Source organism: Pteropus medius, unplaced genomic scaffold (assembly GCF_902729225.1).
Source record: "Pteropus medius unplaced genomic scaffold, Ma_sr-lr_union100, whole genome shotgun sequence".
NCBI classification, from domain to species: domain Eukaryota; kingdom Metazoa; phylum Chordata; class Mammalia; order Chiroptera; family Pteropodidae; genus Pteropus; species Pteropus medius.
This window is the reverse complement of record NW_024340695.1, coordinates 3,089,792-3,117,549: the sequence shown is the minus strand read 5'-3', so window position 1 is coordinate 3,117,549 and position 27,758 is coordinate 3,089,792. Positions and strand designations below refer to the sequence as shown.

Here is a 27,758-nt window from a genome sequence, read left to right as displayed (position 1 = left end):
AAAACAATGGGTGTCTCACAACCATTCAGAGAAAGGAGACACAGCTCTGGAGGGGTTATGGGGTGGCCATACTCTCCCTGAAGATGTAGGATGTATAAGCTTTCAAGCTAATATGGTGCACTAACCATGTTTCCTGAAATGTGCCTGTCCCGTTTTGAAATGGTGTGATAGCAGATGATGTTGGTCCATCTCCTTGAGGGACCAATAGGAAGAGGCAAGAGAACATTTCTGATGGTAGTATTGTAGCAGGGACGGTGAAGATTCAATGTGCAGAATGTAACCAGAAAAGTGTCAGCAGCAGCAGCAGTGAAAAGAGTAACTTGGGTTTGGGGTGCAGTTCACAGAACCAGGTGACTGTGACATCTGTGAGGTTAGTATGAAGTAATGCGAAGGAGGATTTCTGAAACCTTCACACTTTAGTTGTCTGCCATTGAGCAGAATGAGTATGTAGTGTAAGATGGGAATGAATGAGGGGCCCTTGAGTTCTACCAATGAATATAAATGTTTTTTGAAGAAGGTATTGGGTCGGGGGAGAGGTGGTAGAAAACAAGTTTGCTAAAAGAGAAGGATTATTATAACCCCTTGACTTTCTTGCTGTTATAGAGTTAGGAAAACTCTATAACATTAACATATAGATAAAATGAGTGTTTTTCCTTTTTCCTTTTTTAACTCATCTAGCAGAATAGATGAAAAGTTCATGGGAAAACTGAAGAGAAACGCTTAGGAAATCATCTGTGCAAATCAGGGGTCCTTTAAAATCACAATTCACAGCTGTCCCTTAACAACCCGACTGACAACTAGTAAGGAGACTTGCTTTCCTGTCTGATGAGTAGTTCATTTAAGTTTACCTTATTCTCACCACCTCCCATCTACTATTATTCTACTGTGCCTTAGATGTATATAGCACTTTACATCTACAGAGCTCAAAAAATAATACAAGTCATCTCATTTATCTTCCTTCGATCCTTGGGATTTTATAACCATGTGAAATTTTCTAGTCAGATTCTATAAATTCAAAGATGTACATTTGAGTACATTTACCCAAGGGGCCTTTAGATGATGAGAACTGTCAGGGACTATTTTTAGAATAGAGAGAAAGCAGCATTTCTAAAAATAGAAATTCCATTGACTAGAGCCCCTTGCACTGCTGAAAGCAGCCTTTGGAGCAGAAACCATCAGCAGGAACTCAATAATCCCTGAATGGAAAGGCCACACAGTGGCATGGTAACTGACATTCTTTCTTGGGAGTTGGTAAGTGAGGCAGGTGCCTCCAAAGTTAAAGGCATACACTGCCCTGTTTTTCTGTATTGATGGTACAAGGAGGTGGGTCTGTAACTCTTAGGGTTACCTCTAAATCTATTTATATACTATAATCTGATTTCAATTAGCAAGAAGGAAGCTAGATGTGTTGGAAAGATTTGGACCTTAGTGAGAAACCAGGTTTTAACTATTACCAGTCCTTTTAATAAAGGCACAGAAGCAGGAAAGCATGCATCTTGGAGGTATGCCATGGAACCAGAATTACTAGAGCACAGAGTGAATGTGGAGAGGATGAGTGGCAGAAGCAGTAGCCAGACAATATATGGCATGATGGAAATTCTGGATTTGATTCTTAAAATAAGGGAAATTAGTAAAGAGTTTCAGTCAGGAAGTGCTGGTCTACCCATTGGAAACAGAGATTATGGTAATCCTGAAAGACAGCTAACAGTTGACCCTGCCCAACCCCATGTACCTCCTTACACTCCCTCCTCCCTTCAAAACTCACACAAATATCCTGCCTCTATCCATTAAGTTTCTCCTCTTGGCTAAGTAGGTTCGGTTTATAAAAATTTTCTTCATTAATGTGATTTCGAATTCCTTCATTTCCCAGATTTTCCTTCTTTGAATTAAAGCCAATCTTAGGGACTTGGTTGACATACTGCCTCCCTCTGCTGTGGGCCAGCTTCATGCCATGTTTTCCACAGATCGATCATTGCAGAGCCTGATGTCCTGCCATTACCTGTGTCCCTGCCACCTAGGGTCCAGCTAAATGATTAGACCACAATCTTCAATGAGAAAACTTCTTTCTTTCTCAGTCACATTTATGGAGTTTCTGAAGGGCAATGGAGATTACTGCCTAGCATAGCAGAACCTCTGTGTAGACAGGTGAACTGCAGAAATTCATCACTACTCTGCCACGAGGCTCCTCTAAGAGCAGTTATCCTGGACACAGAGTGTTAAATTGAAATCTGCGGAACATTTCCCAAGAGTTCTGATCTAGATGGGTTAAACCTCAGTGTGTTTCCTATTTGTTGCTTCAATATTAACTGGATTAACGGACTGCTGCTTCTTGTTAGGAAGTTTATTTCATTTTCTATTACTTCTAGCTTCATACTCAAAACAAGAATTTCAAGTAAAATATATTGAAATAGACCAGTTTCTTTACATCATATATATGTTCAATTTTTAAATTCCTTCTTAACCCTATTGGGTGTTTTTAAACTAAATTAACATGGCTCAAATAAACCCAAACCTTGTGGAAGTCACACTCAAGAACATGAGATTTCTTATTACATACAATATGACTAGCATAATTTTAAACAAATTTATAGAGGAACTTATGAAATAAGGAGTTATCACAGTAGGACAACACTGTCTTTGTGGAGAAAAAAAGGCATCCATGTTCACAATTGGCCTTTGGATGATGTTCCACCACCATCCAACCAGATTGTTGATTAATGGTTAAGTCTTGTAAAAAATTAAAATTTGTGAAGAACTTTGTTGCTTTGCTATTGAGTTCTGGGTCTTAGTAGACCTCTAGGACTTGTCATTCTAGCATTAACCAAAGGTGAAAACATGGAAATACAGTACAGTTTACAAGACACAAGTGATGTGGAACTCTTAACAGCAAGCAACTTCTTGTATTTGGATAAGTATTGTCCTAAAATGTGGATGTGCTTCAAAATTCCAATGTCCAAAGAAATCACTGTTACTTTCAATAAAATTGAAATGACTGATACTATTGCCTTGGAAGTGAAGCTTGAGACAGCACCTATTTTATCATTCACATTAACAACACATGGTGGTTGTGCCTAAGTCTCACAATGACTCCATTGAAGTATTCAAAAAGAGTTTTACCAGATCACAGGCTTGACATAATTATAATCTTGTTTTGGTTACATTCAACCTATTTGGATACTAAATAAAATATTCTTATTGTTCAGAATTTAAAATGTACTTATTTTTACCAGTTGACTCTACCATTCCTGAAATCATGAAGAAGTGAGTGCTAAGTCTTCTTTAAATCTATTCTCATGCCAGAATCTTATCAAAGTACAATAAATTTAGAGATATTAAGTGCCAAAATATCTAACATGATATTCACATATCTTTATTGTGTCACAAAATTTAAATCCCAGGAACTATGAACTTTATAGACCTTAGATGGTTTATTTCTTCAGTTTATTTCTTCACTGAAAGTAGCACTTATATGGTCATTTGTCTGCTCACTTTATGTTTACATCTCCCATATATGTACCAGTACACATCAAGTTTGCATAACTATTGATTTTTGTTGGATTTTTACCAAATCTTATAGTGATTATTTAATGCCATTATAAATCTCCTTCTGTGTTTTTATAGAAAACTTCTATTTTGAAAATCTACCATACACAGAAGCACATTTTTAATGGCTTCAAACAAATAAACAAAAAGTTTTGCAGTTAATTTAATGTTTTCACTGTATGGTGCAACTTAACAGAGAAGGTCTGAAAAAAAATTGAAGTGAATAGTAAATTTTTAAAAATAAAATGTTGCCTTCGTCTTGTGCAGAATATGTAGAATATTCCCTTTAATTTAGTAAATGTAATTTTAAAGGGTAGAGATGCTTTGCTATCATACTTAATTTTCAATCATCAAATTTCTTAAATCGTTAATTTTCCCTGTATATATTAGAAGTTGTTTAGCTATTTTTTATTTTTACTGAAAGTAGGATTTTCTCCTTCTCTTTCCAACCTCTCTTGCAAAACAATAGCAGCAGCAACAACAACAGCGAAGTGGGCTTCCGTTAATGCAGTGAGCAGGTATCTAATATTTTATATGCCTTTTGTGTTGTACATCTTAATATTTGGATACATGGTTCTTTGTTTTATTGTATAATTGATAAAATGGTAATGCATATTAACATTAGTTCAACCATATATTTATACTGTCTGGGAAAGTGTGGTTATAGTTCTGTGGGAGAAATAATCTGTCATTGTTTAGCAGCTTATAAAATCCTACTATATGATCATAAACATCTAAATAAGTAATAAAATGCAAAAACGATGAAGTAAAAAGCTACCCTCTGCACTTCTTACAACAAAGAACCTGCATTTATTCAAGAATTTCATTTATCCTCTCATCCAAGTCTTGACTCCATGTCCTCTCTACAACAAATGTTTCTAATTTCCTTTTTCTGGTTACATCTTACCCAATTTTTCTCTTATACTCTGAATACTCAGCTCACTGATACTGATAAAAAAATTCTCTGTAGGATTTTAAATTCTATTTTTCTTTCTGTGTTTCTTTTTGGATACTTTTCTTGCTATGTTTTAGAGTTCACTAACCTTTTTTTCTGTGATGTCTAATCTGTTTTTAATCTTACCATTGCTATTTTTCACCACATACATTGTAGATTTCATCTGTAGAAGTTTTAACAATATGTTGTTGCTCATTGCCATTGAGCTACTTTCATAATAAAGAGGTCTTTTATATAAATGTATAATTTTTTATACTGTAAACTTTTACATTTATTTATACTCTCCTATCTCATACTGAGGAGTTTACTCAAGTAATATAGAAATATAAAAAAGAAGTTGGCACATAAAAGGTAATGCCACAGTTCTTCAAGGAACTGTGGCTAATATTATACTTCAAAGTTTCCATAGGCTCATGAGTTTTTATGTTATAATTCTTTATGCCTGAATATTAATTCACTAATCATAAAACCTTCTCTGTGAATGTATGTGATGTTATCATTTTGCAAGTGGACATGCCTATTTTTTTTGTCAATTCTGTTTAATAGGATTTTCAATAATAATTTTATTTGGGTCCATACAGTTAATATTTTCACTTAAAGGACTATGTGTTTTAACTTAGCGCTGCATAAAGACAATAAATGTCACTAGTTAAGAACAACTAAATTCATGATAGAATCAACCATAAACACAAAGAGATTTTTTCAAGTGGGATGGCAAATTTTCCATTTTGACTAAAAGTAAAACTCATTCTCTCTTGATTCCACTCTATCAGGTTTTCTCCCTAACCTCTTCCCTTGACATATTCTAATCAAAGTCACCAATAGTCTGCACATTGTAAAATCAAAGGGTAAGTTCTCACACTTCATTTTACTGAATCAATCAGCTGTAGTTAAGAGTTGATTACTCATTTTCTTTGAAACACCTTTTTTGCTTGGCTACCAGGTACCCTTCTCTTGGTTTCCTTTAACAGGTTACTCCTTCTTATCCTCTTTTGCTGACTCATCCTCATGCTCTCAACTTCTAAATGTTATAGTGCCCTGGGGCTTAATCCTAGGACGGCTCCATGTCTCTCTCCAGGTGATCTCATCAAGCCTCACGGTTTTACGTATCTTTGGATACTAACTCCTAATTTACATCTCTGGCCCTATAAATTTGTGTACTCAACTGCCTACTCAAAATTTACATGTGGAAAAGGCATTTCAAACTTAATATTTGCAAAATTGAATTCTTAATTCCCCCTAGTTTCTGAGCCTGCTACTTTCTGATCCATCTTCCTCTTAAATGGCAACTCTGTTCTGATGGCTTAGGCCAAAGCCCTGGCATCATCTTTGATTACTTTTTCACAAATAATCTAGTTCATCAGCAAATCTAGGAAGTTCTTTTTTCTCACTGTCTTTACTTGCTTTCATTCTAGTCCAAGTAATCATCATCTTTCACCTGCATTATTGCTAGAGCCTCCTGGCTGCTGTCTCTGCTCACAGTCCTGGCCCTCGACAGTATTCAAAGAATCATCATTCAGAAGAGCTTTCAACTCGTGATTCCAAGGAAAGGAAAAGCTTCTAACTGAAAAAAGTTCTAACCTTAAGTTTCTAGGGGGTGAAAAAAGATATTCTTTTTAGCTATTTTCTAATGATTTGATTAGGGAAAAATTGTACTCTTCATTCCAAAAGAGCTATTCTTTAGGCATAGGATGACACAGAAATCATATATTTTCCTGATTTGGTTTAAGTATAAAAGGATGTTTCAATTTTTTTTTTTTTTTGCTGTAGAAAAGACAGCTCCACCAACCTGATTCCATTCCTTTTATCTCTAAAAATATTCTTTCAATTTAGGTCTTAGGATGTATGAAAAATTAAGTTTGAATATTTGTTATTATTTTTTTTGATTAATAAAAAGCTTCCTCCTCAATTTTAACACTAGAACATTTTACTAAGACAATATTTTAGCAAGAGTTCTCTGGGCCAGGAATGTTATGAGTCTTTCTGTTATAATGAATGATTTTTGCTATATTTCACAAAGAAGTATCTTAATAACAGCCACTGTAAAGGAAGACAGATTTAACTACCTGTTCACATACCCTTTCACATACTCCAGGAGATTTTTGGAGTATGAAATCTTTTTGTCTTTTATACATGTATTTATAGATATGCCCACTTTTTGTAAAACATGTTTATTGTATATTCCAAAATAAAAGGAGATAATAATCTTAGAATACACACACACACACACACACACACACGTGTATATATAATATCCTAATCCAAGAATACACACACACACACACATATATACACACATATGTATGTATATACATTTGAAAAAGAGGCTAATTAAAATTAAAATTTAGTTCATTATAAAAGAATATCATTTGTAATCTCATAATTATAAGTAAATATCATTTTAGTATGTATTATTTTACTTTTAGAACCTCTATTTCCATCTAAATTAAACTAACGCTTAATTTTCCCTCCATCCAAATCTTGTGAAGGAGCTAGCACAGGATATCATTATTCCTATTTTACTGATAAGAAAACAAGTTCAGCTAGGAAAAATGATTGTTCTAAGGTTATATAATTAGTCCCTGTGCTTTACCAACGATTAAAGAACATACTTTTTGACGTAAAATGTGCAGTAAAGGTAAGCAAAGGGAGGCCCAATTAGACAAAAATATAACAGTAGATGTCAGGACCCCTTTAATGAACTGCAGGGCCACCACTCAAGCTTCAGTTCATCAGCACCATGATCCTCTGCTTTGGTGAAAATAGGAAAAGCACTTACAAGACCTTTTGGCTTAGCCTCAGCAGGACGATGAATTACATCAGGTGAAAAACCCAGGGTGAATTGTTGAGCTTGGTAATACAAATGTTTGCTTCTTTCTCTCCTAAGTTCCCAGTGTTTTCTTCAGGGAAGGAAACAATCCCAATTAGTGAGACCACTTTCCTCTGCTCTCGACTGTAGATACAGAATTACAAACTGGTAGTTCATGAGCCAATGTCAGCCCCCAGATGTATGTGCTTGACTTGTCATAGTCCCTAACACTGTGTGTCATATTGAACCCACTGCTCTACAAATGGGCATTGCCTGTCTGACCCCTGAAGGCATTTGAGTCTGGACCAGAAGACCCAGGACCTTCATCACTGCTGCTCTCTGTTTTTCCTCACTGGGTTGCAGGTCATCCATCCTTTACCTTTATTTTACCTGTGACTAGAGTTAATGCCAGACTGTTGACTATACATCAATTAGGAGACTCCATTGTCACTTTCTATAAATGTCAGTGAGAATGCCTCCCTCTAGCATGACAGAAAGTTGTTTCTAAATAAAATTTATTTTTAGAAATGCAACATAGTGATTTTTTTTCTAAAAGTAAAATTTTACTTTCTATTTTATTTAGAAACACTAGGGACATTGTGGCTGAGGTAATGTGCTCGATCGTATTGTCTTTACAGATTACAGTGCACATTTTGCTAAAGTAAGGATAATAAAAGCAGACCTGTCATTCTTGTTTAGATATCTGAAAAGTAAGTGTATGGTATGAACGATGTTAGCTCAGGCTTTTATATCTAAGCAAAAGGAGAATGAGACTGGCCTTAGTGCCTATTCTGGGCAAAGTCACTAGTCAAAGTCATAATCTCAGTTTTTTTCTCAAGAAACATATTGTAATATGCAGAGATTTCAGCACCTCTTTTAGATCTATTCAGAGTGATTTTTTTTTTCTGCATCCAAGTCTCCCCAAATACAAAATGGGTCCTAAATGGCTCTCTGCTTATCTAACTTACTTTTTAGTAAACAACCACTCGAAATAAGCCTTGTGCTTCTACTTCACTCTAGACATTGCCTTGAAATCAGGACCAATCTGCTGGAAGAAAACAGAGGAGTTCGTTTTTTAAAAGATTAGTTATCAGGCAGGGAAAAAAAATAAGGGAAGATTAAGACAGAGACCCAAGCAGGAATGGAGCTTCAGTGGGCACCCTTATTTACATGCTTTTAAATAGAACAAAAAAAATCATCAGATTTGTATGGAAGCACAAAAGATCCCCAATAGCCAATAGCCAAAGTAACCCTGAGAAAAAAGAACAAGGCTGCAGGTATCACTCTGCCAAACTTCAAATTATACTACAAGTGACAATAATCAAAACGGCATGGTATTGGCAGAAAAAGAGACACTCAGACCAGTAGGACAGAATTGAGAGTTCAAAAATAAACCCCGTTTTATATGGGTAAATAAGTTTTTACAAAGGAGCCAAAAACACATAATAGAGAAAGGAAAGCCTCTTCAAAAAATGGTGCTGGGAAAACAAGAAAGTCACATGCAAAAGAATGAAACTAGACTGTTGTTTCATCATATACCAAAATTAACCCAAAACGGATCAAGACCTGAATATAAGACCTAAAACAATAACTTGCATAGAAAAAAACATAGGTACTAAACTCATGGACCTTGGACTTAGAGATGACTTTATGAATTTGACCTCAAAGGCCCTTAAGGGAAGTAAAAGCAAAAATAAATGAATGGGACTCTATGAAACTAATAAGCTCTGCACAGCAAAATAAACTATCAACAAAGCAAAGAGGCAACCATCCAAACAGGAAAAGATACTTACAAACAATGCCTCTGATAAGGACTTAACATCTAAAATATCCAAAGAACTCATACAATTCAATAACAACAATAAAACACACAAACAATCCAATTAAAAAATGGTCAGAGGACCTGAACAGACACTTCTCCCAATAAGACATACAAATAGCCAACAGATATATGAAAAGTAGCTCAACTTCACTAGCTATTAGGGAAATGCAAATCAAAACCACAATGAGATACCATCTCACACCTATTAGAATGGCTATCGTCAATAGAACAAGTAATAACAAGTGTTGGAGAGGTTGCACGGAAAAAGGAACCTTCATACACTGTTGGTGGGAGTGTAAATTGGTATAACCACTGTGGAAAATAGTATGCAGTTTTCTCAAAAAAATAAGAATTGAATTACCATATGATATGACCCAGCAATCCCTCTTCCAGGTATTTACCCAAAATACCTGGAAACACTTATCCACAATGGTAAATGCACCCCAGTGTTCATAGCAGCATTATTCGCAGTGGCCAGGACATGGAAGCAACCTAAGTATCTTATGATAGATGATTGGATAAAGAAGCTGTAGTACACATATACAATGGAATATTACTCAGCCATAAGAAAAGATGAAATACTGCAATTTGCAACAACATGGATAATCGTGCTAAGCAAAATAAGTCTGACAGAAAAAGTTTAAAACCACAGACAGTCATGTGGAATATAAATCTAAAGCAACAAACAAACATGACAAACAGAGTCTCATAGATGTGGACAGTGGATTAGTGGTTACCAGAGGAAACGGGGAGAGGGGAGAGGTAGATAGAGGTAAAAGGGGTCAAATATTTGATGATGGAAAGAAATCTAACTGTGGGTGGTGAACACACGATGCAATATATATATACAACATACTGCTGAATTGTACACTTTAAAGTTATTGGATTTTATTGATTAACGTCGCTGCAATAATTTTTAATTAAAAAAATCCAAAAGTTTAACAATATGCATCGTTGCTCATTGTCATGGTTTGAATTTCTTTAATATAGAGATCTTTCCATATAAATGTATAATTTTTATAGTTTAAACTTTTACGTTTATTCATACTCTCCCACCCCATACTTAGGAGCTTATTCAAGTAATGTAGAAGGGTAATGCTCAGTAAACATAATTCACACATTTTATATCACCACCTTATAAGTGATGCTGTTTTTCAAGGACCTGTGGCTTCTATTATACTTCAAGGCTGATGAGTTTGTATATTATAACACTTCGTGCGTGAGTATTAGCTCACTAATCATCACTGAACCTTCCCTGTGAATGTGTATGAGTTTTACTTTGCAAGTGGACATGCTTACTATGTCTGTCAATTCTGAGCAACAGGATTCTCAATAATAATTTTATTTGACTCTATGCAGTTAAGGCTTTATTTAAAGGACTATGTTTTAACTGAGGACTTTATAAAGACAAGAAATATTAATTAAGAACAACTAAACACGTTATAGAATCAACCATGAACACATAAAGAACACAAGCGAATTTCTGGATATGCATATCCATGTATACAAACTGATACAATAAGTATAATGTAGGAATTTAGAGTTAATCACAAACCTCTCCACTACTTAGTCAATGAATCCCTGCATATTGACTGAGTATGGAAAATTACCTTTTTTCTCATTACTCTTATTCTGGTATATGTCTATCTTTTACTGTATCTATAAAAGTCTAAATCAGATCCATAACTTCCTTACAGAAGTATATCCCAACTCTAAGATTGGTTAGTTTCTGTTACAAATGCTTAAAGTTTAGACTTTTCGAGAGCAGACTATTTTAAAAGATCTATTTCTGTTTCTGTTTGATAATGTGCAGATTTGAACAAATACACTGACTTCAGGTTAAAAGGCTCTCTTCTACTTGCTACAGTTTGTCTTTTCTTTCTTTCTTTCTTTTTCTGTCATGCATTGGGAGGACTCATAATCTTTCTAGGTTTTTGACAGAAACAGGAAAAATACTGTTTTCAGAGCTCTCAAGAGGAGAGTTATGTGCTTGTAAACATTTATTTAGTTATTTGCTTTACAATTATTATCATTTATTTCTTAATTATTTCTTATATCACCTTCCCCTCACCAAACAGTGATAGAAACTGGGATATAAGACTGTCAAATTTATATCTCTAGAGTGTTTTTAATAGTTAATTATTCTGTATTGTATGAGAACTCATCTTCCTAGTGGTTGTAGCTTCTTAAAATTTCAAGGCCTTCATATAACTTAAGAGATGCCAGTCCAGCCTGGCAAATCTCTGATACTGAGAGTAGGGTAATATCCTGAAAAAACAAACAAACAAACAAACAAACAAAACTTTTATAAAGATGATTAGGCACAATAGTGCATTTTTCTCCCAGTCTCTTCCTAATTCTTTCTCTATTCTCATCACCTTGGAAACTCAGACAACAAAAGAGACAGGAGAGGTTTCTGGTACTTACCTAACCTAAGAACTTTTACATCCTTTAATAATTATAACTTTCCCAAATATACTCTGGCTAGATTATTGAGTGTCCCAGTCCATGAATTAAAAATCCCAACTCTCCATATTTTGTATATTAGAGGGGAGAAATCTGCATTTCTTCACTTTTATCTGTACATTTGTGTGCACGAAACTGACTCCAAGGGTGTTTAACTTCAGACCTACAGAGTGGCATTATGAAGTGATTGGCTGGAACAGGAGTGATTGGTATGTCCCTATTTTATAAGTATGAGGACATTCATTAGGTTTTGAGAGGAGAATGAAATGTCAGGTTCATTTCTTTCCCTAAGAGAAAATGGAAAGGGGGCAGAGTCAAAAGTTTCTACTCTATGTTTTTATACTTCTCATTCTATTCTACTATTAATCTTCCCATTTGATTTGAATATGCTTTTGTTTCTTTGTACCACTCATTGCATTTTATAACTCTTATATTCTCAAACCTGATCCACTTAAAGTTTTCCTCAGACAGAACAATCTCTACTAGATGATGATATCAAGTAGGGCAGAACTTCAAGAACTTGTAAGCATTTGTCTGAAAGAGAAGCCTGTTTACCTTGCTAATCTTTTAAAAACATTCTTACTCTGAGTTAAGAATTGACATGATCCACCTATACACCAAGAGTGCTTTGGTGGTTATTTTCCAAAAATTTAACATGTCAGAAAAACCCATAATGATACTCACTGTGCATCTCTCACAAAGACCTCTGTATCTCAATCATGTGCCACTGGAAAGATTAAAGCCCACGATGCTCCATCCACATCTACAATTTACATTTCTCGCAATGAGTCACCTGTTTTCTATCCTACAGGCATTTTCTTTGAGTTTTCACCCTGGCTGTCCGTTGAAGATCCTGTGTTGGAACTGATTAAAATATTGAGGCAAACTTAAGTTTCTTCAAAGTCCAAGGTATGACAAGTGGTGGCAAAAAAGTTCTGAGTAGTAAATGTAGACCTCTAATTACTAGGCTATATATCACATGTTTAACAGTGGAATTGTCAGGATTCTCATATTGGCTGGGTGTCTAGTTCTGGACAAGGAGAAAGATGTCTCCACAACGTGAACTGATAATGAGTAGGACGGACTACCTCACAATAACACAATCTTGATAAGATCGAAAATTTTTGTTGAAATAGAACCTGTATCCTACCTCCATGAAAATGAATGCTGTCAAAACAAGACCTGCCTCCTTTCATAATCGGTTTTATAAAGCACGTGGGGCTATTTGGTAGGCCTAAAATTTAATTTAAAATCTTCAGATTTTAAATTAGAGTTTTTGAGGGGGCTGACCTTTCTCTTTTTGGGATCCTGAATAAGTACTAAAACCTCTGTGCCTAAATCTGATTTACTGCTTCTTCCTGAACCTTGCCCTATAATTTTCAACTACTCTCACTTTAGCTTTGACTTTGGCTTGTAGTGTGAGCCCTGACAGTTGATTATCTTTTTTTCTTTTTTCTTTTTTTTTGTGTGTGTGCAATGCAAGTACCTGACTTAAGCTTTTATTATCTAGACATCCATTTCAAAGAGGCACCCACTTTAAAGATGGCTATCTTGAATTAACACCTTGCCAAACTTCTTTGTTTTAGAGATCTTGGTTGATTTGGATAACTGACCACTTGGGCTGCTTGTTTTTCTCTTCTTGCTCTTTAAATTTCTGCTTTATATTTTAAATTCACCAAAAAAGAGTGAGCTAGTAAAACCCTAGGCCCTTACCCTCCACCCCAATAAAAGCAGAACCCCAGGCCTACCCATTCCCCCTTCCTTGCCCCCTGGGTGGTCTTAGGTGTCCCCTGTAATTTCTATGACTTATAAGTGATAAACCTTTTTTTTTACTTTTTTTTCAGAGTTTTCCGATGATTATTGTTAAGAGAATCTTGCAATCATAATAAAAACCACAGGGACCAGTTCAACCATAAAATTGGTTATTGACAGGCTGAGACCTGCTACAAAACAGACCTCATTCTTCCATCTTCAGATTACTCATAAATCAACCTCTTGTATTAATCTCTAGCCATCTTGCTGCTTATTTATGCCTAGTACCAGCAGGTACAAAGAGGTATATTAACTGAGAATGCCATCTGTTTTCCCTCCCTGTATCGATATCCTGTTCCAAGGCCACTATCTTAAACTGTGTCTCTGATTCTCCTAGTGGTTAAAGGAAGTTAGTTGAGAAGGAATCTAAATGTCTAAAACATAGGCATTTAGTTCATCTATTGTCAGCAATCCAAGGAAAAGAAGCCACATGAACCACCCCATAAAATTTCCAATTCTATACTTTGAGGAAATCCTCAGCCAGGGTGACCAATTAATTAGACCTAAAGATTTACTTAGACTTTAGAGTGGGTTTGTCTGTTTACAAAAATAATCCTAAATCCAGTTAAAATAAAAAACATAAACTTCACAATAGGACTCTTGCACTTTCTCACCTGAATGAAGAGATGTGGACAATGAAATTGTGGCTCTGAGGATTTCTGAAGTATACTGTGGTATGGGAGCTCTCTCAAATTAGAGAAGAATCATGGACCTGACCAATTAGGCCTAGAAGCAGTAAGAGAATCCTCCAGCTGTGGCCTAAAGGTTAATGTCTAGGCCTCTACTGGAATACAGAGGCCAGCCAGGACAAACTTTCATAAACGAAAAAGGAAGAACAGGACAGAGATCTCAGTATCTGTGTGAACAACCTGATGACTCAAAGTAACCACATATGCAAGTCATACCGTGGGATCTGAGGCTGAGGACATCAACTGAGTACCGGTTTGGGTAGGAAAATGTCTTGGAAAAAAATATTTGGCACTGTTCAGTATTCAATTGCTTTTCAAACTTATCTTGAAGAGTTGTCCTTGCATTTATTTCTACCTTTTGAGAATATCCTTTGGATTTACAGTTAATCATATTGATAGAGATAAAGCAAGAATTGAGTAGATTAGTACCATTGAAACCTATGAGATTGTTGTGAAATCATGGCAGCTGAGCACAGTATGAGGGCTGATATAGTACAAGTGTTACTGTTATTAAAATGATTTGAAAGTTGAGTGCTTTGTAAAGTGCAGCTGGTTGGCCTGTCTTGAAAGTTGTGTATCCTCTTAGAAGTTAAACAATTCAATCAAAACAGCACTGGAAATGTTTCAACTCGAATAAATCAATCATGAAAAATGTGAAGATTTTTGACTTACAGTAACTGTATTTACATATTTAGCTGAACATTTAGGTGACTTTCTTAAGGGCTTAGGTCTATGAGTACTACAAAGATCTTCGATTGGTATTGGCTTTTAAAAACGGATGGAGAATGCCTTTATTTACACTTCTATGTCATTTCAACATCATTAATAGTTTCTTCATTTATCTGTCTAGGGATAAAGGCTTAGCAATATCATAAGTGATTATTCTGAAAAAGCTTTTCATTTAAGCCAGATACCTTACTGTGAAACAGGTGTTAGAGTCAGGTAACACATCTATTTACAATTCATATCATATGATATGAATTGTAACTTATTGCTTTCTGGAATAACAAGTTCTTTGCAAAACAGTGTGTCCCATACACTCACTATTGGTTTCTCATATTAAAGTATGTATCATCTAAAGGAAGAGAGACTAGGTGCTGCTCCTAGAGAAACAGTGCTGATTAGGAGCTGCTGTTCAGTTTAACTAAATTTACAAATTAACTGTGATGATGGCTAGTAGAGTATAATATGTAGCTCTTAAGTACTAAGAGAACTCAGAAGTTTGTTTCAAGTGATTAACTATAATGGTAATGTTCAGCTTTCTAATCCTTTGCAGACTATACTGTGGAGGGTATTACATTTAATGACCCTCCTATGACCTTAAAGAGAAAGGTGTCTAACATGAGTACTTCAAATGATGATGTTTTTGTGTTGCTCCATAACAGCTTTAACAGTATCATTTTCACAGTTTCCCATGAGACTTGAGACTATTCTGCACAGATGTTTTCTCTTTCAAATACTCATCAAGTGAACACATGTACCTGGCACTTCACTGTTCTCCTTACCATTGCACTTCACTAGTTAAGATCCATATGATATGAATTGTAAAGCTAAAGCATCAGGTGGGACCAATCACAAAAGAGACTTCTGGGAACAAGTGGTCAAATGTTTCCTTCTAGCCTAAGGATTTTTGGTGTGTTTTGGAGCAAGTGGCCAACTTGAAGAATACACAACCTAATCTTGGATGGGTACGCACAAGCGCTCATTGGAAAAAAATATATATATCTCTACTTGTCCAGATTAGGGCAAACTGCAATCACATACTTAAATGATATTGAAAGTTTGCATTTCTAATATTCTCACTGTATTTTTATTTCTTCTCATTTTGACAATCTCTCTTAACTATTAATGTTTAGTAGGCCATGTGCTCTTATGAAATTGGTTGGTTGATGTAAGTTACCCTCAGAATTTCAAATTACTGAATCTCTCAAATCTCTTACCTCAAAATACAACTTATACCCTTGACTTCAGACCATCTGCTAAACAATGAAATGGTCTATAACCTGGAGTGGAAGATTTCAGCCAAGAGTCATTCCAATGCCCTAGACAGAGATGGTGAGCACCAGACCAAGGTAACAGCAGTAAGAATGGAAAGGAAGATACAGAGGGAAAAAAAATATTCCTAAGATTGAAATTCTATGACTTTGAAAACTTATAGCTATTGAAGAAATGGAGGGAGGGGAAGAGGAATGGATCTATGATGACTAACAAATTTCTGACTTGGCAATCTGAATGAATATAGAGAATATGGGGAGAGAAGAAGATGCAAGATTATAGTCCAAACAATGAGAACATTTCTGGAATTAGGGATTGAAATGTCTTAAGGACATCTAGGTGAAAACATCTGTTAAAGAACAAAATGTAGGCAGAGCAAGACTGGGAGCGGTGAAGACTGTGTAAAGCCAGATTTCCATGTCTCATCTAAAGTGGGTAGCTGCTATGCTGCCATAGCCAATTGTATTGCCATGTCAAAATACAGCCCAATAGTGTAGTCCTTATACATTTTAAAGAAGCATAAATCCAGAGTTTTATGGTAATCTCTGAAATCTTTAAAATTTTGAAGGTTTACATCTCATGTTAATGAATAAGTAACTGGGTTAAAAAAAGGTTATAAGAGCCATACTTCATTTAAATTGCTTCTTCTAGAATTGCAGGATTTCCTTGTGCTAGTGGGCAACATAGGGATTTCACCATTTCCTTATAAAGATCTTGCTCAGATGTTACAAGGATATAAGCTCGGTATTATTTGGTTTGTTTTAGATTTGTTTTATTGATTTATTTATATTAATAAATTTTGGAAGCATTTGGCCAAGGACTTCTTTGCGTATTCATGGAATGTTTAATGGTAAGTAAGAAAATATCTAAAGAAGCAGCCACAAGAGAGAAAACATAATGGATTCAGGACTTTGAGGAAATATTAAAGAAAAGCAAGAAGGAGAACTGGGAAAGAAGAAAATGAATCAAGGTGAAGCAACCCTATTAGGAAAATAGAGAAATTACTCAAGTGCTGAGACTTAAGAAGCTGGTATATAAAGTAAAGATATGGTTCCTCCATGGGTCATAGATGAGAAGGAAGACTAAGTTATAAAAGATCAAGTTCTTAAATTACAAACCCCATGATGAGACCATTATCACTCTTATGTAATATATATTGATTACAATAAAACTAGTGGTTGTTCTAGGAGGCAAATAGTAAAGGAAATATCTTATTTTTTGTCAATGAGAAGTCAAATGTTCAAACTCCATCAATTTGCTAACCTGCTAGCTTAACGGAAATCAGCCTGGTGTTGTCTAAACATAAATCAATAAATAAAACCTCCAAACACTAAAAACATGACAGATTTTGGACATCAGAACCTACATGGGGAAAGGAGATAAATTACAATGAAATAGTATTGTATTAAGTGGTATTTATATAATGTTAATTATCATGTATACTGGGTTACATTATGTCAAAGAGTGCAGCATTGTCTGACTGAAGATAGAGTGTAGGGAAAAGGGCTTGACAGGACAATAACTTCAGAGGATAGAGTTGTGATGACTGACAAACTCGGAGTTAATCAAAGAGAAACCTAGGAGAATGAGGTATTCGAATCATTAGGACAATGCTAGGATATAAAGAAGAAACTGACAGAAAGATGAAAAGGACAATGGGAAGGGAACAGTCATGAAAGAATAGTGAAAAGGCATGATAAAGAGGGAAGAAAACACATGATGGAGAACTGGTCAGGATGCAGAATGGAGACAACTAAACCAGAGCAATAGAGGACAGTCAGTTCCTACATTTAAGAAACATCAGTTTGCTTTCGTTGATCTTATGACTTTGAGGAGAACAATTTTGAACAGAGGCTAAAATTTGTACACCAAATACTGGTGTCCACTCAGGATGTACAAAGCTGCAAAGATGTACTCCCAACTTAACAAATGTGCTCTCACCTTAACAATGAAGAAAATCTGGAGAAACTACCAAATCATAACTTTCCTTAAGTTCATCAAAGAGCTGATGTCTCAAAGCAACCAATTGTCTTGAAATCCTAAAAGGGACAAACCCTTATATCAGTGGAGGCTTATGGATTATTTATGGATTGGAAGACAAAATATAGTCAGGAAGTCAATCCTCTCCAAATTAATGTATAAATAATTGTACATAGTCCTAGTCCAAATCAAAGCAAGATTTTTTTTTAAATATAAATCGACAATGGAAAATAAAAAAGCTCTAAAAGATTCAAAACAATTTTTAAAAAAGAACAAACCTGGAGATCTCATACTACTTGACTTTAAGACTTACTATAAAGCTACAGTAATCAAGAAAGTGTGGTATTTGCTAAGAATGAACACATAAATAAGTGGAATAGAATGGAGAGTTTAGCAACACTCTTATCCATATATGTCACTGGATTTCCAAAAAGATGGAAAGGTAGTTCATGAAGAAACAATAGACTTTCCAGTAATTTGTGATGTGCATTTGGACATCCATATGCAGAAAACTGAACCTCAACTCTTATCTCCCACCATGAACAAAAATTAACTTAAAGTGCACATAAACCTAAGAGAAACTCAAGAGAAAAGGTTATGGCCAGAGAAGGGCCCAAACTAGTGAGAAATATTTGGTTGTCTCTTCTAGACTAGTTGGATATAATGTGAATTTGAGCTCAATTTACTACAAGTATGTATTACTGTGGACAAGAATTCAATATTTGACAGAACTTCAGTGTAGGGGAGAGGCAACAGTCAACAGTCAAGTCTTCTGGCAACAATCTTGATTATTAGCTGTGATCTTTGGAAACAAAATCTTCCTCCTTTTTCCGCCAGCCTACCTCAGCTTGCTGACCAGAAATTGTCTTCCCCCTTTGTTCACCTCCATGACCCAAGGTGTACTAGTTTCATAGAGCTGCCATCACAAACCGGGTAGCTTAAAACAGAAATTTAGTGTCTCACAGTTCTAGAGGCTAAATGTCTGAAATCAAGGGGTCAGCAAAGCCACACTCCCTCTGAAAACTGTAGGGAAATCTTTCTTTGTGTTGTCCTAGCTTCTGATGGTTTTCTAGAAACCTTTGGTGTTCCTCGGCTTGCAGTTGCACTTTTCCAGTCTCTGCCTTGTCATCGCATGGTGTTCTCCTTGCCTGTCTACATCTTCACACAGCTGTTTTCTTATAAGGACAATAGTCATATTGGTTACTGGATTAAGAGCCCACCATATTCTAGTATGACCTCATCTTAAGTACATTTGCAGTGATTCTATTTCTAAATAAGGTCATATTCTGAGGTACAAGGGTTAAAACTTTAAGATATTTTTGAGGGTACATAATTCAATCTATAATGCAGAGGATAGAACATCAAGTGTTTCTGGCCTAGGAGGCACTCCATTCCCACCAGTAAGTCAGGAAGAGTAGTTATCTTCAGCTCTAGACACATCACGTTAGGGGTTAGAAAGCCGCGGACTCTATCCCTAACTGATTTTCCTGTATGAGATTATCCTTTATCCCAGGTCTCAGTTTCTACATTTAGCTCGGACGTGGGACTGGGTCCTCACCCAGTAAGCCAAAGAGTCTTCTCCTCATTCTTGTCAACTGTCCTCTGGAATAGACCCTGCTGCTTATATTTCACAATTAGGATATTCCTATCTGTGTCTAAGACATTTGCATCTACCAGTTTTGCCAATCTACCCTTCCCCACACCCTCATCTGACCACCAGCTCAGATGGGGAGTCAACTTTTCTAAGCCCCTTTGTATTAATGATTTTTACTGCTAGTCCATCCATACATAAGAATTAGCTTTATCTGCTCTTCTAGTATTCTGCCCCTGAGTTGGATTCTTGCTCTTCCTTGCCTCCCTGCCAGAGGATCTCAGCATGCTGTACCACTACATTTGTGCCATTTAGGACCACTGGTTAGCATTCTAGACAGTAGGAGCCCAACTTGAGGGAATTTCTGTGGGGTAACTAACCTAGAGGTTGTAACATTGGTTTTTAATGTATTAGACAAAAAAAAAAGAGAGAGAGAGAGAGAGAGAGAGAAATATTAGGAAAATAAAGCATGATGAATAAAATAGATTAAAGATAATTACAGCAAGATGAAAACTCTCTTGACCACACAGTGGTTTTGTCCTTTAAAACCTACCAGCCACAAAATAGGAGCAATACTCACTCTTATACTTATCAGTTCTCATATTTTTCTTTGAATATAGTTTGCCCTCTCCCTGGAAGTGTTTAACCTACTTCTCATTCACTTTATAAGTCTCATTTCCTTTAAAACATGGTTTATTCACATCTCATGCCTTCAAAAAACTTTCTGATTGACCTCAGGTTAGTTTTACTGTTTTCACTGAATTATTTGTCGCTTTGAAATTACTCATATTATCTGAAGTCTATATACCTCTCCTTCAACCACTGTCACCCTCAAAGACACACAATTAACTTCCAAGAAATGTTGTCCATAATACGTGCTTGATGAATTCTTGCTAGAGAAATGAATGTGCTCATATTTGTAAATGTCTCAGCAAAGATAAGTGAAATGAGGTGAACTATCTCTAATATTTCATATATTTTTTCTCTAACAACCTATTTACTCCACTATTACTCCACTATAACCACTCTTGTATAAGAGTCAACGATGATTTCAATTACCAAACTCGATTTCTTCAACTACAATGCAGGATTCGACATTGTTGGCCTTTTCCTTCTTACAAAAATTCTTCTCACTTAACTTCTATAGCTATGTATTTCCTTATATCTTGTCATATTGCAATAGGTGGTCTTTCTCAATTTGCTTTACTGCTTTCCTTCAGCCACGCTTTAAATATATGGGTCCCCAAGGGGCTGTCCTTGGCACTCTTCTCTCACACTCTTCCGTTCTATTATGAAAACCAAAACTCATAAAGTTCACATATATTATTTGGTTGAGTGTCATGCCTGGATTAAAGACTCAACTTTCCACCTTACCTCTTGGGCATTTTCACACAGATATTCCATAACATTGTATTGTGTAATAAAATTTAGGGACATGCCTAATCACATCATTGTAAAATTTAAACAAAAGAAGAAAAAATACTTCTATACAACCCAATAGTAACACTGAGGGCAAGAAAATCATGAAGGAACACTTTCAGAATGCTAAATTATAAAATTTCAGAGTGTCAAAACTATAAAATTTGGGGTTGTTTCTGAAATACAGAAAGAAGGAAGTCAAGGTATACATGAGGTTATGACATAGGCAGATTTCTGAGAAGTTCCTCAAGATTCTTATCCCCTTGTATAATTTCCTCCTGAGTATGGGTGGCATTGTAACTATACTAGAACAGCCACTCTCTTGATTAGGTTACATTATATGGCAAAGGTGAAGGGATTTCGCATATTTAAGTCAAGTCCCTAATCAGTTGGCTAAGAGTCAATCTACCGAGAGGTTATTCCTGGTAGGCCTGATGTAATCAGGTAAGCACTCAAAAGAGAGATTCCCCTGCTGATTTTGAAGAAGTAAGCTGCAATGTTGTGAGAGGAAGACCATGTGGTTAGGACATGAGGGCAATCTCTAGGAGCCTGCCAGGGGTAACCTCCCAGGCTGACAACCAGTGAGAAAATAAACAGGGACCTCATTTACAACCAATAACTTGAAAGTTGCCAATAATTTGAGGGAGTTAGAAAATAGATCTTGCCCTAGGCAAGCCAATATCTTCATTTCAATCTATGAGGTTCTACAGAAGGCCCAGCAAAATATGCCAGACTCTAGACACATATGAACTGTGATCTAATAAAAATGTTGTTTTAAAACTCAGATTTTCTTATAATTTGTTAGTAGCAATAGAAAACTAATACAGGTTGGTAAACTTTGATCTCAAATGAAAATCAAACAGAAATATATATGTATATATACACACATACACACACATACACATACATACATATTTATATATATATATATTCTTAAGAAATTATCCAAAATTAAATACTGAAAGAAAAGATGAAGAATACAGAAGAATGGTGACATACAAGCTACAGTTAGAAGGGCTACAATATATTTAATTGGGGTCCTAGAGGATGAGGAGAAAGAGAATGCTGAAGCAATATTTGAAGAGATAATGGCTAGAAATTTCCAATAACTGAAAATTCACCAATTCACAGATTCAAAGAGGATGTATACTTAAATATCTAATATTTATAAAATATATATAAAATACGTGCAAATATATTAGAATAAAACTTTAAGAAACCAGACATTGAGAAATCTTAAAAGCAACCAGAAGAAAAGATAAATTGCCCTCAAAGGTGTGATAGACTGACCACTGACTTCTTTCTACTACCACTGGAAACCAGAGGACAATAGAAAAATATCTTCAACCCAACAGAAAGTAACCGATGAGCTAAAATTCCCTACCCAGTGAATATACCCAGAAGGAATGAAAACAAAATATAGATATTTTCAGACCGAAAAACAAAACAATCAAACAAACAAAAACTGAGACTGTGCCATCAGCAGACCCAAACTGAAAATTCTTAAGGTGTTTGTCAGGCAGAAGGAAAATGATTCCAGATAGGAACTGTTATAATAGGTAACCTCTAGAAAATTTTATTTGTGTCAGTAATAATCTTAATTTTAATAAGGTTAGAAAGGTAATAAATTATAAATAGAAAATTTTCATTTGATCAAGTACTATTTAAAAACACATATTCAGACATTGAACATTTGTATATCCCATTTGAGAAATTTTTAAAATAGAAATATTAAAGTTAGAAATGATATGAAATACTGACAATGAAAATATTTGGGGGAAAAAGTTAAGTCTCTATTGATCATATATGTATGTAGCTGCTATAGGTCCTCTTGTTCTGAACTATTTCAGGGGAGAAGGAGAAAGTTCAGGAGATGAAGAGATTTTGGATTTCCAAAATATCTCCCCTTACTCAACCTCCCACATAGCTTAACTTTAGCTAAATATATATTTGATTTTTGAGTTTGAATGTGGGATTTCCAGGACAGGAATCATCAGGACATCTGTTCCACCAATATAATTTCAAAGGGACCAAAAGCTATCTTTTAAAATTACATAATTCTATACTTTCAACCTTCTAAATTAGAATATCTAAAGATAGGGCCAAGAAATCTCTTTCTAAAAATCTCTCCAAGTAATTCCTCTCAGTCCAGTACTAACTGAAAACAGGTATTTGGGACCACAGTTCCAGATCCATCTCTAACAAAATTTGCAATTTGGGGGCTCTGATTAGTTTAGAACAGGAGCTGAAAAGAGGAAGCAAAGATTGTTGCCCTAAAGAGCTTTCAGTCTAACTAAGAGAGAAACATGCATAGAATAAGTTGATTATATACTTACAAAGACTATGACAGATGAAAGCATAGCATAGGGGAAAGTACAGTGGAGTCAAGGACAGCTATGTGGAAGAGATAGCCTGTGACAAATATTAAAAGATGAATGTATGGTTAGGGAAGGAGGGGGTTGAATGAAAAGGACTGGCCAGGGAGAATTGGTAAGAGGTGGGTTTTCCAGATGAAAGAAACAGTATAAAAACTATGTTATTTTTTTAAAAAAATCTTTATATTTTTTTATAGGCCCTTAAACCTGGGAGTGAACCAACTTTCCCTGGGGAGACCCTGACTAGCTCGTACTAAGAATTCGTGAAACTTGATGCATTTGGCTACTTGTAATGAATTTAAACTTTGGGGTCTTCTCAAGTGGAATCCTTTGTTAAATGCTCTCTTCCTGTCTCTCTTGCAACCACTCTCCTTTGATTACAGCCAGTTTGAGGACCAAGAGAGATTTGCCAGCTTCATAAGTAATGAAAAAATACTACTACTGAGAAAGATGAAGATGGAGATGAAGATGATGATGATGATGATGATGATGAAGATCCCACACATGACAACACTGCCAACTTTTGCTACTATGCCTAGAGCCTGGATCCAAGATGGAGAAGGATGGGAGGAACTTGGGGAGGTGATGGAATGGGCACACAACACAGTCTGCATCTGATGAGTCTCAAAAACACAGGTACCGTGGATTAAGACTAAATGAAGCCCGAAGAGGGACATTATCAACATATAGTCAGTAGGTTATTTCAAAGATTCATGTGTCTACTTAAAAAATAAAATAAAATAAATTCTCTCACATTGGTTTGAGTGGAGCCATGGCACCAGAGACTTGCAATGTCAGTGATACAAAGGATGTTGTTGCTGTTGCTATGGTTTCCATGACGTGGATGCTGTAAACCCATGTAACTGCATCAGTACACAATTACGCAATTCTACTGCAGCACATCAGAATTATTTTTCCTGGTTTTTTAAATTTACTTTGAGCACCAGAAAAGCTTAAAGACACAGATAAAAAAAATGAAATTATAATAAATAAAATAACATCCTTGATTCCTATATTCTGATTACAACTTTCCACATACCGAGGAGGAAGATGTGCAACTTAATATTCTACCAAGCTACATATTTTCACATGTTCTACATCTTTCTTGATTCAGTTTCCATTTTTTTTGCACACTTTAGGGTGCACACTCTTTCATAATAAAGAGAATTTAGCAATATTTTATACTCTGCTGGAATCTGACCAAATATGATTTTTTATTGTAACATTAAGACTGATTGAGTATGTTATGTTCTTCCTAATAGAAACACTGGTATAATAAATGGGATCTTTAAATCAATATTAGGTTTGCCAGTAATTCATTTAGGTTTAACACTGTAATAATCGAGCATTTAAGAGCAAGAGTTCTGGTTTCTATTATTTTTCTGAATGTTTCAATGAGGATAACATTTGTGTTGTCTGTCATTCCTTTATCTCCTTTGTCGTAAAAGTGACCCTTGGAAAAATAAAATAGATCCATATACGAAAGCTCAGTTGTGCTAGCATTAATCATTATGTAATTGTAATATTGTAATACATATTATAATATTTATTCCTATTAAATAGCTCATATGTTTAGGCAAATGCTTCTCATCCAGGAAAAAAAAATTTTAAGTACACGTCCTGGCTTCTTTATAGAGTCTCCACTATATTCGTATTATGTCTTTACTATATTCATATTCATATTTATATATTCACATTAATAATGTTTCTAGCATCTGTATTATTTCTTTGCAACTGACAAATAGCATTAATCCTTCCATGACATTTGTGTAATTTTATTCAATGGCATTATTTAAGAAACTGGTATAGTAATCATATATTGTTGGGTGCTCTGGAGCACACAAACACAGGCAAATATAACATAGTCCATGCCCTCAAAAGAGCTATGATTTAGTTAGGAAAAGAAGCTTAACTATTCAATGTTGAAAACATTATGCACTAAAATATATTTTCTAGCCTTATGAATTATAGATTTTGTTGGGGTTACTGCTCAAATGTTTCATGTAGATAGTACCTAAAGAACAGAAGAAAAGAAAATAATTTGGGATCTTCTGGGTTCATGATACCAGGCCATTCTGTCTTTTCCTTCTCAACATTCATCTATTATTCCTCCACTCGTGTGGACCCTTCATCCCATAAACTTCCAAATTGTCTCAGAGAAAGAGTCCACAAACAGATTTTTAATAATCCTAAATCTTTGTTTTTCTCTTATTTTGGCCAAAATGTGTACTACCATACTTGAGTCATCTGTTGGTCATCTGTCTTTTGGAGGCAATATGTCTTCCCTCTGATTACAAAGCTTTAGCTCAGACTTTAAAAGTCTGGTTGATCTCCCTCTAGTCCTATAGGCCTCAGTCTGCATGCCCCTTCTGGGTTATGCAGCATGAGCAGGTGTATTTCTCTGCAGGTGGGGGCAACCAAGCTGTAATAACGCATACAATCCAACCTCCTAATTATTAAATTAAAAATATATTGTTAAATATAATATTTATAAAAATAGAAGTATGAATCAATTTATCATTCTCTGGTACAATTTTAGAAAAGCTTACAATGTGCTGGTCATTCATATTCAATTCTATTGCAATCTCAAATTGCTAACTTTTACTGAATCTTTACGTCCATAAATTTACTAACTATACTTACTGTAACCTCTGCTCCTGACCTAATAAATTCTTGAGATGATATTATCACTCAGGCATAAAAGCAAATTGATGTGTCTTCTCTGGTTTTAAAGATGGTCCAGATCACATTTTACAAGGAATAACTTCTCTTTTCTGAAAGTACTAGAATGGTGAACACTTATTTTGTTTTTTTATTTGTTTTAGTTGTGTTTTCTTCTCAGAATCACTTAAGCCCATGTAGCAACATTTGAGTAAGTCCTTCCTTCAGTCTACGTGGTTCTAGCACAGCTATAAGTCAACATATTCAACCAACTGCCCATCCAGCCTCTATAGAGATTAGCATATGAATCAAACCTGGCAAATAAGAGTTCTGCCTTTATATTGATCTACAAGCAAGTGGACATAATTTCATTCCAATACACTTATTAAAGTATATTGGCTGTTATTATTACACGGGTTTGGGGCATCCAATGGTCATTCTCATCACTAATATAAAGAGAGTCAGAACTGATAGATGAAGAGAGGGAAAGGAGCCAGATGATATCACTTGAGCCTCTGGAACCACCTCTGCCATATGATAGATCCACTTTTCTCTTGCACTGTTATGAGAGTCAAAACATTTCTTTTTCTGCTAAGGCTAGTTTGAACTGAGTTTCTGCCAGGGGCAATATTCATAATATTTAACCACTAATCCAGCAGAAGCACCAAACAATCAGAACACCAACGAGACAGAAGAGAAGTTGAGAGTAAAAAAAGAAAACAGTACCACTGGAACTGTGCATCATGACTGAATCCCTGCGGTGATTTCTGCCACTTCGAGGGAAGAGTTCTGTCTATTACAGGTTAAGGGGGTGAAGGAGGATCAGGAGGAGATTAACATTTATAGCATACTTATTACATAGTAGAGACCATGATGATCTTTATAGACATTATGTCTTATACACCTCACATTTGACTGTGAGAATAGAAGTAAACTAGATCAGTATCTCCATTGTACAGATGAAAAAAAATTGAGTTTTAAGGAGATTAGGTGATTTTACCATGGCCATGTAGCTGGAAAGTGGTGAATTTAAGATTCTATCCAAGATTGTCTCATCTCAAAGCCCAAATGGAGAATGATAATACAGTAATACAAATGGTAATACTTCAATAATTACTTCAATAGAAGTAATTTTATAATTTTCATGGCCTTTAAATTCTCTATCTAAAAGAGACCTTACTCTTGGGAATTAATGAGTTCACGTTCCATGTTTTTGACTCCTTTAATTTAGTCTGTAGAAAGAGAAGCTTTGATAAAAAGCTGGTGACTTTGGTTTCAGTTGGTATCAAATGATAAATACAGTTCTACTCCTCTAAAATTACAAATATTTTCCCACTTAGTTAAGCTCACGTGCAAGATAAATTTTGTGTCTTAATGAACTTATCAAGTCCTATTTGCACATATTCAATAGAAGTCTGGGCCTGAGTTTATAGTCTTATAACCATTTTTCTTCCAGGTATCCCATCACATAGATATTAATTCTAAGAAATGTATCTACCAGGATTAGCAATGGCTCTACTATTTTCTGTTATTTAAAAACTCTGAATAGGGAAATGGTTTCCCTATGTCTTCTCTCTTGGGATGACATGAATTTATATTTTATAAAATCTGGCAACACATCTATCACTAAATAATATAATG

General features: G+C 35.3%; 1 pseudogene; it reads left to right on the top strand.

The window, feature by feature from the left end:
* Positions 1 to 2,491: 2,491 nt before the first annotated feature.
* Positions 2,492 to 3,075, top strand: LOC120603921 (protein tyrosine phosphatase type IVA 1-like; annotated as a pseudogene).
* The last annotated feature ends 24,683 nt before the right edge of the window (positions 3,076 to 27,758 follow it).